General features: G+C 36.3%; 1 long non-coding RNA gene across 1 annotated transcript; it reads left to right on the top strand.

The window, feature by feature from the left end:
- The first annotated feature begins 9,122 nt into the window (after positions 1–9,122).
- Positions 9,123–9,618, top strand: LOC123665583. Its single transcript, XR_006745076.1, has 2 exons — positions 9,123–9,334; positions 9,466–9,618. It is a non-coding gene; the product is annotated as an uncharacterized LOC123665583 (long non-coding RNA).
- The last annotated feature ends 1,818 nt before the right edge of the window (positions 9,619–11,436 follow it).

Raw genomic sequence — 11,436 nt, forward strand, 5'->3', positions numbered from 1 at the left:
CTTAATGTCACCATTGAGTATACTTCTTCCTTTACTAAGTTTTCTACTTAATTATATTCCTTAAACGTTTCATCTGTTAACATTTAAGCTCCATCAAACTCAAGAAACAACTTATATAAACATAAACTTCGTGTAATAAAAAGCAGTCATTAATTTAATGTGAGCGATAAAAAGAAGAAAGCTTAACTTAGAGAGACGTAAAAGGTCTTATGGCTCACAACATACTAGTTGACTCGTGCGGTTACATCCTCTTTTGCATTTTTTTAAACGGTTAGGTTGGCAAACGTACGGCTCACCTGGTGGTAAGTGAATGCCGTAGTTTAAAGACACCAGAAACATCACTAGCGCGTTGCCGACCTTACCCCCAACTCCCCAGGAGTTCTAATTACCTTACTCGCCAGAGGAACACAACACTGAAAAGAGTATTATTTAGCTGTTATCTTCTGTAAGGTCGAGGTCTTCTTCCTTCCCCAGTCGGGCTGCTCCAAATTTTGAGAATGATTTTATTTTTGCTCTGCAGAACTCGCTGTGCTTCGCGGGAATCATTCCCATGGGAATTTCTAGACACCAATTAGCGTAAGTGTTTTTCTGGATATCCAGCTATCTACGTACCGAGTTGACAATTGTGTCAGTAGTCAGTAATAATGTTATTAGTTTTTACATAAATTAATCACAAATATACATTCATCCATTATTACAAACTTTCACTTTTTATAACATTATTATGATCTTTATAAGCGAGATTCCTCCAATAAAACCATTTCTGTACATTTTCTGTAGTAATATTATAAAACTGAAAAGTTTTTTGCTTGTTTGTTTTTTTAAACGTGCTAATTTCAGAAATTACTGGATCGAATTGAAAAAGTCTTTTAATAGTGGATAGCCCATTTGGTCAGGCTATAGGCTATTTCTTTTTTACGAAAATTAACGCGCGTGAAACCGTGGAGAACAGCTAATATTCTATAAGTACCTATCATTAAACCTAACCTAAGTTACAGTTTTAGTCGAAACCAAAATAAATTTCGCAACTGAACCGACCAGCTTTTTTTGGCTGATTTTATTTTATATATATAGCTTACAAATGGTATGTAGTTTATATAACTTGGTGGTTGGTTTTCTCATTGAATAGTATGTATAATGTAGGCACAAGTGAGGTAACTTCTTGTACCATCATCATTATTATCATCACCATTTCCGCCTATTACAGTGCTGGACATGGCGTCCACAAGTTCGCGCCAAAAATGGAGTGAGCTCATGTGTTTTGCCTATAGTCACCACGCGGGTTGGTGACCGCAGGGCTGACTTTGTCTTGACTTTTCAATTTAAAAATTAAATTCAAATTGAACAGTTAACAAGCCTTTCGAAAGTTCTGGAAAATCCATCACGTTCCTATTTGCTGGTGAAATTTTTGGCGAGAGATGAACTTGGCTGACGATAAATTGAAATGTCGCAGCGCTCATAGATATGAAAAGAATGGAAATAGCATGGAATCGATTTGGTAATATGACTTTTTACTGGGTGTACTGATTTTGATGATTCGGGTGCTGGTGTTGTTCCATCTGATTAGTAATTTTGAGTAATATCTCATAATGCGTATTGGTCCAAAAAAACACAATTATTTTTACAAAAGTTAGATTTCAATGGACATCTTTTAAGCTTAAAAATGAAACTTGAGTATCGAAATTCAAATGGTGTAGGACACAGCAGAAAGTATCCTGCTCAAAATCTAGGTCAGCCTGAGTGGTCAGGTACATCGACCTTACAGAAGATCACAGCTAAATACCTAACACTATTTTCAAGCAGGGAAGTAATAGGAGTAGGGTTCGCAAACGCGTTTGCGACGCTTCCGGTGTTGCAGGTGTCTATAAGCTACGATAATCGCTTACCATCAGGTGAGCCGTACGCTTGTTTACCTACCTAGTAGTAAAAAAAAAAATCGAACGCACTTACAAAAATGATGATGATGATTAGGTACTAGATTATTGTAGATACGCGGCGTATTTTACTTATTTAGGAAATACAGATTAATCATAAGCAGAGAAGATGACGAAATAAAAACTATCCTTTTTAATAACAATTCTAACCAGAAGTAAAAAAGAAAAAGCAATAACTAGCGTGTTATACCTTTACGTGTGTATTAAACAAAAGCTTCCGGGCTCTAGACACACCTTCAATCGACTGAGTGCATTTGAGTATTAGGTGTTTATTTATTACTAAGCGGAATACGTTCCGCCATGTTTTCGAAGTAAAACTCCTTTACGGACGCTTGACTTGGGGAGTAAGCTGGTGAATGAGTGACGAGAGCGTTACAAAAAGTATGATTAGGTGAAGCTAACGGAACAAGAGAGTGAGTTGCGAGCACACATTTTCTTTCTTTCATAGCCATCTACGTTTCGTATATCTAAGACACAGCGCAGGCCTATTGTGCAGGCCTATTGCTATATTGCTAATGCCGTGTGGTGTCGGCCGAGTAGAATAGCACCACCTCCTTTCTTCCTGTGGGGGTCGTAAAAGGCGACCGACGGTTAAACCTGGCTTAAAATCATCAGGGTCCTGGAGAAGGGAAACTTCATTTGAAACCCGGAGTAAGATCTCCGTCAAGCATTCGTGGCATAGCTCTAAAATGCGAAAGACTCCTGCAGGCGAACTGGCTACACACATATCGACTCGTCGTTCCTGTGGGCCTAGCCAGTGAGGTCGAGAGGGTGACGCAGAGCTTAGGCAACTCTGTGTTTTCCTGAAGAGTGTCCTAGGCGACACAGTGTCTGTCTGACACTGTCTAATCGTCTGCAATAGACGGACTAAGGCCAATGATGAATGATTGTTATAAAAATTTACTTCAGTAAAGTACACTTTTTTTGTGTATGTATGATTTTGTTATCAAATTTATTTTCACACGAAGCTCGTCCTGATAATAAGGAACAAAAGCGTAACATAACCGTACAATTAGCGCGTAAGCTCGGGTATAATTTACAATAAATAACATTCCACGAGGAAAAGAATTCCTTCCAATACGCAGTTCTATAGTTGTATTCTTCAGTTAGTAATAATAATCTTTTAAAGGCGTGTTTAAAGGTTCACGAAAGGTAACATGGAGGACGAGTCAAATTTTAAAATGGGCCAGGAACACGCGGAAGGTTATCTGTAACACCTAAAGAACCCCCTATTACATAATAAATTATTATAATATAAACAATATACGATACGCTGGAACCATTTCTAATTCCCTTTCAATCTAAGTAGCTGTCGCATTGCAGTTAAAAGATGCATGAGAGTAGAAAATACGGAAACTGGGAAAAGTTGTAAAAATACGTCGGAAATACCTCTAACGGATGTTTCGATAGGTGAGAATATTTATATTACGACCATCTATTTCAAAGTGCAGTACAAATCGTTATACCTTACAAAAAGAGAATAATTTTAATGTATGTTAAATGAACAGCGTTGACATTGGTTATTTTCATGTCATATTTTTTTACTTGTATAACTATTAAATATAAAATTTTACTTCGGGTAAAAATTAAAAATATCATTTTATTTTGACAAATACATTTAGACTGTCTTTTTTTCTAGACAATGCATTATTTTTATTTTATTTTATATCTATTTTTAAGGGTCTTTCAACCATCTGGTATGTCAAACCCATCATATTTTAAGCTATCATAATAACAAATTAAATTACACATAAAAATAGTTGAAAACCATTGACAAACTGACTTTAACTGAGGTAGGGCACAGCAGGAAATTTCCTGCTCAAAATATGGAGCACCCCGACTGAGGTAGTTCAAGCAATGTTGTGTGCCTGTTGGTGAGTAAGGTGACCAGAGCTCCTGGAGGAAATTGGGAATAGGGTCGACAACGCGCTTGCGAAGCTTCTGGTGTTGCAGACGTCTATCGGTAATCGCTTACCATCAGGTGAGCTGTACACTTCTTTGCCGACCTAGTTATACATATACTAAAATATACCAAATATTTATAAATTTTGTCAATTTTTACATAAATACAGCGTCACTAAACCCATACGTACCATGGTATAAAGTAAATTTCAAGTCACAGTTAAAATTTCTGAAACTTACAAAAATATAAAAACAGAATTAAAATTGTAGGAAGCCATATTGCTCACCGCTGTTATTGATCTCCGAAATACGTTTAGTCGCCCGGTGACTCATACAAGTTATCCACGCGATCGACTTATATGGGACACACACATTTATTGTGAATTGTTGGTTGATTCTTTTGTAATAGGATTATTAATTCACACACACACACACACACAGGACACAGGCCTCAACAAGTTCACGCTAAAAATAGCGCGAACTCATGTGTATTGGCCATAGTCACCACGCTGGGCAGGGGGGTTGGTGACCGCAGGGCTGGCTTTGTCGCATCGAAGACGCTGCTGCCCGTCTTCGGTCTGTGTATTTCAAAGCCAACAGTAGGATTGTTATTCCGCCATCGGTCGACTTTATAAGGTCCAAAGTAGTAGTGGAACTGTGTTATCCCTTAGTCGCTTCTTACGACACCCACGGGAAGAGAGGGGGTGGCTGTATTCTTTGCTGCCGTAGCCACACAGGGTCTTACCCCAATAACCTCAATAAAATAAAACATAGTACATAACTCATGGTCACCCCATCGTGACATCACGCGCCACCCCCTGGTGGTTGGTAAATTTGATAATACACACGAAAGGAATAAAAACGGTAACAATTCGCTAATGTTATGTTATTTGCAGTTTTAAATGAGGTCTCAAGTTTTTATTATACGTGACTTTGTTTTTAAATTATTTATGTACGCGATTATAATTGTACTATTCAATTTGTTTTTATAATTTAATCAGACTTTCAGCGTTGTTTAGCCGCATACAACGACTTATGTTTACACCGACAAGTAGGTATAGAACAAAATACATTATTAGGGATAGCTTGAAAAGTACTCGTCAGATTTCAATCAAATTTTTCTGGGACCACACGAATAGTACCAGCTTTTGATTAAAAGCAAGCAAGAAGTTATGAAGTAACATACATAGAAAAAATACAGTTTAATTGACAACCTCCTCTTTTGTTTAAATTCAGTTAAAAAAGTCTTTCCTTGACCTCTTATTGTTAACATATTATTTTTTCTAGAGACTTAGATGGTATTCGAAGTAAAATAGTTACATTTATACTTGTAGGCGGACCGGTGGCGGTGATTCAAGCTCGTAGGTGCGGGTTCGATGCCGAGTGAAGTCATCAGTTGGAAAGGCTCAAGGTTTTGAATTAATATGCCTTGTTATATTACTGATTATATCTTGATAGCTATATACAGCTGATGAGAAGATTTGTTTGTTACGCTTATCTCAAGATGAATGAAGTTAACGCATGAAGTTAAAGGTGATTACGAATTTGATGAATCGTTGGGGCAGCAGTCATAGCACTGGCTATTGTGCTGACTGTAGCAGGTTCGATCTCCGCTAATGGCTAACATTCGTGTAAACCATGCAGGTGTTTGCCGTAGTTTAGAGATTTAGGCAGTATGCTTGTGTATTTCTTGTGTTTCCGAAATTTTATAACAACAATTTTGAAAGAGTTAATGTTGAGTATAATTGTGGAGTAAATCTCGATTCTTCTCATCAGAATGTGCATAACGAATCGATAGTTTCCCGTTAAGTATAAATAATTAAATAATTATTTGGTAAAATGATGATTTAATAATGATTTTGATTTTTATGTAAGACCCTTCACTTTCTTATCGATTTATCTTGGCAAATCAAATACCAATATAAGATATATAATGTAATTAAAATTTGTAAAATCACGAATCAAAAGTATTTGAAGTTTTAAATAAAAAAATTTTTGACTTGACTTAAGCTAAAGTGAGCTAAGTGGATTTTCTAGAATAATAGTAAGTAAGTAAATTGATTTACACAGGCCAAAGACGGGCAGCAGCGTCTTCGGTGCAACAAAGCCAGCTCTGCGGTCATCAACCCGCCTGCCCAGCGTGGTGACTATGGGCAACACACATGAGTTCACGCCATTTTTGGCGCTTATGTCCAGCAGTGGACTGCAATAGGCTGAAGTGGTGATAATGATGATGAATTTTTCAAAGTATATAGGTGACTACAATGTCGGAAGCAGCCGAAATAATTTATAGTTTTTAACAGAAGTTAAGAATACAATTTATAATTGAATTGTCAATGGTGATGTGGTATGGCATTATGGGATTGACGTTTTCAGCCTAGCCGCGAAGTCGCTAAATCAAAATAGAAAAAAAATGTCTTTGGTTAAATGTCAATCATTTATTCGAAAGTAATAAAATAAATTGTAATTAACGAAATATCTAACACAAGGTCGTTTTGGTATCGATTAGATTTAGACAAGCGTCGTTCTATCAACTATATTGCTATGTGGGTGGACTTCACAGAGTAGTGAAGTATTAGAGATTAAAAGTAATTTGATAGCTTTCGGCTATTTAAATTTTTTGGAACGAAGTTCCTTATGGGGCGTTGCGGAGGGGTAGCTAGATCAAAACGTCCGTAACGTTAAAAAAAGCGTAAGATACTCTTTGTATGATGGCTATACATTATCTAATGTGTAGTCTGCGTGATGACTGTTATTATTACTACAGGTTGCTAGTATCACTACATAGTATAAAATAAAGTCGCTTTCTCTGTCCCTGCACATGTATGTATGCTTAAATCTTTAAAACTACGTAACGGATTTTGATGCGGTTCTTTTTAATAGATAGATTGATTTAAGAGGAAGGTTTATATGTATAATAACATCCATTAAATAGTGGAAAAATACTGTTATTTTTGAGTTTTCTAATGTTATGTCGTAAATAATTATTCTTTTTTTCGCTTAAATTGCAAACGCAGGCTGAACCCTACGAGATTTATCAAAATAATGTACTAAGTATTGTACACATTGAAAAGGTCTACAGAAAACTCAGCAATGATATATACCTATCTCTTATGGATATCCCACAATAACATTTTTTTGTCATTTACTTTTTACGACAAATAATGGCTAATTTTCGAAGCGATTTTAACCAATACGGCATTAATCCTTATCCAATTAAATACCTTAAATATATATTTTTTTAAATATAGATCTATATGGCCCTTTACAGCATATGATTTAAATGAATATATTCGAAGATATTACAGATTTAAAAATCGCGGTACGTAGCGTTTGCGGCGGTTCCGGCCGGCTTTTACTCTAAGTTAACGCGTGCGGGCCACGGGCAGTAATGAATAAATCAAAACTACTGGATCGAATGACATAGGCTATAATTATATTTTATACCCGTGCGAAGCCGGAGCGGTTCGCTAGTTATTATATAATTCGATAATTGTTATATATAGTATAACTAGGTTAGTAAACAAGCGTACGGCTCACCTGATGGTAAGCGATTACCATAGCTTATAGACATCTGCAACACCAGAAGCATCGCAAGCGCATTACCGACCCTATCCCCAATCCTTTCCAGGAACTCTGGTTAGTATACTCACCAACAACAACACTACTTAAAAGCAGTATTATTTAGCTGTGATCTTCTGTAAAGCCGAGGTACTACACCAGTTGAGCTACTCCATATTTTGAGCAGGATATTTCCTGCTGAGCTCTACCTCCGAAAAATCTTTTTTTTTTTAACATCCATGGGCTCTAAAGTGCCCATGCCTTTTTTATTTCAATTTTTATTGTTAAAACGTTGAGGCGTGTTATTTTCAACACTGCATGCTTCAAATTACGAACTAAGGCTTATTGTCTCTAATTCGATGGTGAGTCCAAAGCTGACCGTGAGAGATATATATACCTTATAGATACAGATAAGTATTTACGATTATGGTTTTTTTTTTCATTCTACATGCTCTATGCTTCACTATTCATAGCACACTACATGCTTTATACATATGTTCTATAATGTTAATCCACCACGCTGGTCCACTACGAGTTGACGGATATATTCTCTACTCTACTATGAGTTATGATCGCTGTCAGGTGTACATGATAACAACTATATATATTTATTTCATCCAATTATAAAAATGGCTTGTGAGAAAAGTCAACTTATCGAAAAAAGCTTCTGATTTGAAAATACTCTGTGTACTTAAAGCGTGGGCGCCACAAAGTATTCCTATCCTATTTACAAGTGTTAAAAACATAGAAAAATAGCTTTTATCACATTTAGTGACGGGCGAAAATTGACTACACTATCTTAGGAATAGAATTTAGGTCTATAAAGCGAGATCCCATGAGCGTTTGTCTTCATTTACTAAACAAACAATGACACGGGGATGTTACCATAGATTGTATGGTTTTTAATTGTCTATGGGGAAATCTTTTTTTTTTAAGTTTGAAATACACATGGTCTGTCCCTAAGGCAACTTATTGCTTGTTTTAGGTAACTTCTTATTCTCTTAAAGTCTTATTAACAAGAAATAAAATTATGAAAATAAATAATAGTAACATATTAGCAAAGGAAACAATTTATCAAGCTGGCATATATGATCCAAAAAAAAACGTAATTAAATTTCAAATAAAATAATATAGTTATTATTTGACTTATAGTTATTATTGACTGTTTTAGGAAAATTCTAAAACAAAATAGTTTGGATGTTTAGAAATGTAACTATTCCGCTAATCTTCAATTTAATTGAATTAATTTAATCAATAAATATCTATAACATCACACACGGTCGTCTGTTCCTAAAGTAAGCAGCTTAATGCTTATGTTATTGGTAACACCCGACTGGTACATATATATTGGTTTCGATAAATATATACAAGTAATACTTAAATAATTAAATAAATGCGCATATTGCACCTAGACTCGAGGCGAGAATCGAACCTATAAGAGAACGGAACAGACAATAGGGTCACTTTAAACTGCGCCAACGGGCTAGTCAGTCAATATAGAGATAGCTTTTCATCTCACTAACCAGGAGGATTATAGCTATTGATATTAATTACTTTCACTCCATGACCATTTATAAGAAAGATTTCAATTAAACTTCGCCTAAGTTCTCATTTCAACTCCATAATATTTGGTAAACAATATAATTATAAGTAATTCATAAATCCACCCACTTGCAAAACAACAGAACCGTATATGGAGCGATTGGTTCTCATAACAATGTGTCATAGTTTCAAGTGTTCGGTTATCTTGAGACCTATATATGTATAATCAAGTCTCGAGCCTAACGACTGCGCCAGACAGTTTTGTATCCTACTGGCTGCGGCAGACAAGATTCGGGAGCGCGTGTGGGCTTTCTCAAACTGGAGAGATGACCGAATAGAAGTGCATGCTCTGATCAACTGAAGGTATATCTTATAAGAGAAATTTAAGAATTATGGTTTTGGATTCACAAAAGCTTTCATAAAATCATTGTGCAACACCATTAAGATGCATTGTGAATTGTAAATATGTATAATGTTTAATAAACTATTTTGTAACCTCAAAAAAAAAGATAAGATGCACAAAAAGGTAAATTGTAAAAACACAAAATGGCATTGTTCTATGAACCCAAAGAATTGAAAGGATTTCCGCAAATGGTAAACGCTTCACAGATATTATCTACTACGTATAATTAGTGTTCAAATATTTATCACACGAAATATAAATATAGTATTTTCTCAATTCGATTGTATTTTTTAAATGTATCTTACCTCAGAACTTTTGACTGGGTGCACCGATTTTCATTTTTATTTCAATCAAAAGCGGTGTGTCATGTGGTCCCATTTAAATTTAATTGAGATCTAACAAGTACTTTTTGAGTTGTATCTAATAATGCTTCGTAGTAGCTGGTCTTTGCTACTAAATCTTTTTTCTTAATTAACGGAGACAGATGCGATTCAACGCTGCTCCGTGGAGATGGAGGGGGCCTAGGTGTTCGGCCCTGGGTCGCGGGGGATCGGGACGTACCACTAGCACTCGACATATTGGAGGGGGTCGCGTCTATAAATAAAATGTAACGCTAAATAAATTTTTTTACAAAAGTCAAATAATTCCTGCAATAGCAGGTATAATTAGTTGTCTCAAAGTAAAATAGCGAGCAAATATGCTCACGTCCTAAAACTAACTTAATCCTAACTTAAAATTAGCAAAAAGTAGAGAAAACTCTACTTTTTGGGTGCGACTCTACGTAGAGTCTCCAGTCCTCGTCAAAGAGATAGCCCTAGAGGAGGGACAGTCTATAGTCAAAACCGCGTCTCTCTACGACCAGCGGTTCCCGAGATATCCTATCTTCTAACTTCAGGCTTAATCAGCCTGAAAGACCCGAGTTACTTCTTTAAAATAAAGAAAGTCGATATTTCGGGAACCGCTGATCGCAGGATCCCGTGCGTGGGTTCCCCGTAATGGGCCCAGTCTCCTCTATCCTCTCCCGGTCCAAAAAATGGGATCGGGGGGTCAGCTCTACGTAGAGTCGTTTTGCCCTTAAGGACACAGTCCTCTCCACAACAAAGTGTCTAAAAGAAGCCCCAGCTCTCCAGCTTGAAAAATGGCCGAGCTATGGCTTCTCAAAGTTTTTACAAATGGCGGTCAAAATGGCCGCCACGAGGTCTGAAAATTCTAGAATCGGCCTCGATCGCTCTAAAATACCCGTTCTTGGGTTCGTTGGAAAGGGCTTGCAAAGAACTATTTAAATATGATAAACTGGGATTTTTTAAACCAACCCCCGATTTATGAGGGTGGAAAAACACCAAAAAATTTAGAAAAATTACAATACAAAATTTTTAAATTAGTTTGAAAAATCTACAAAAATTCTTATAGACTAATCTTAACTTATTCGATTTTTTGGAAATACTTCCAGAGATACTGGGCTACGGGGAGCACCCCCCGTGCTAACCCTTAAAATTAAAAAATTAATAAGAACAAAACTACTGAACAGAAATTTATAAAATTTGGAATATATGTAGATTTAGTAATTATCTATCGAAATTAATAAAATAATGGGGGGGTCGTCGCTTTATTTTTGGAAATAGAAAATTTTGAAAAAGGGGTAAATTTTCAAAACCGGATATCTCTGGAAGTACTTATCGGATTTTCTTGTTCGATGTGTCGCCGTATTTGGTTTGCCTCGCCGCGTCGTTTGACGTGCCGCACGTCACGCTCACAGGCCGGGAAGTGGGAGCACGTGAACACGTGATTCCTGGTTTTTTCCTGTTTTTTCCGCGCGCTTGGGCGGAAAAAATCCAAAATGGGTGTCAAATGATAGGTCTCACCGAGACCCGTCCAATGACGTATTAAAATTAATACCTTGTCGATCTTATTAACCGAGCGTTCACTCGACAACCTTACGGCTGCAAGAAAAACGGGGTTTTTCACTGGTAAAAGCTAGAATTTTTTACTTTTCACTATTGTTCTTTTCATTATTTTGTAGAACACTTTAAGACAAGTCCTTTGACATAAAGCACTGTAATTTTGAATGAAAATCTAAATTTTTTATATATTGTA

The sequence above is a fragment of the Melitaea cinxia genome, chromosome 24 (assembly GCF_905220565.1).
Source record: "Melitaea cinxia chromosome 24, ilMelCinx1.1, whole genome shotgun sequence".
NCBI classification, from domain to species: domain Eukaryota; kingdom Metazoa; phylum Arthropoda; class Insecta; order Lepidoptera; family Nymphalidae; genus Melitaea; species Melitaea cinxia.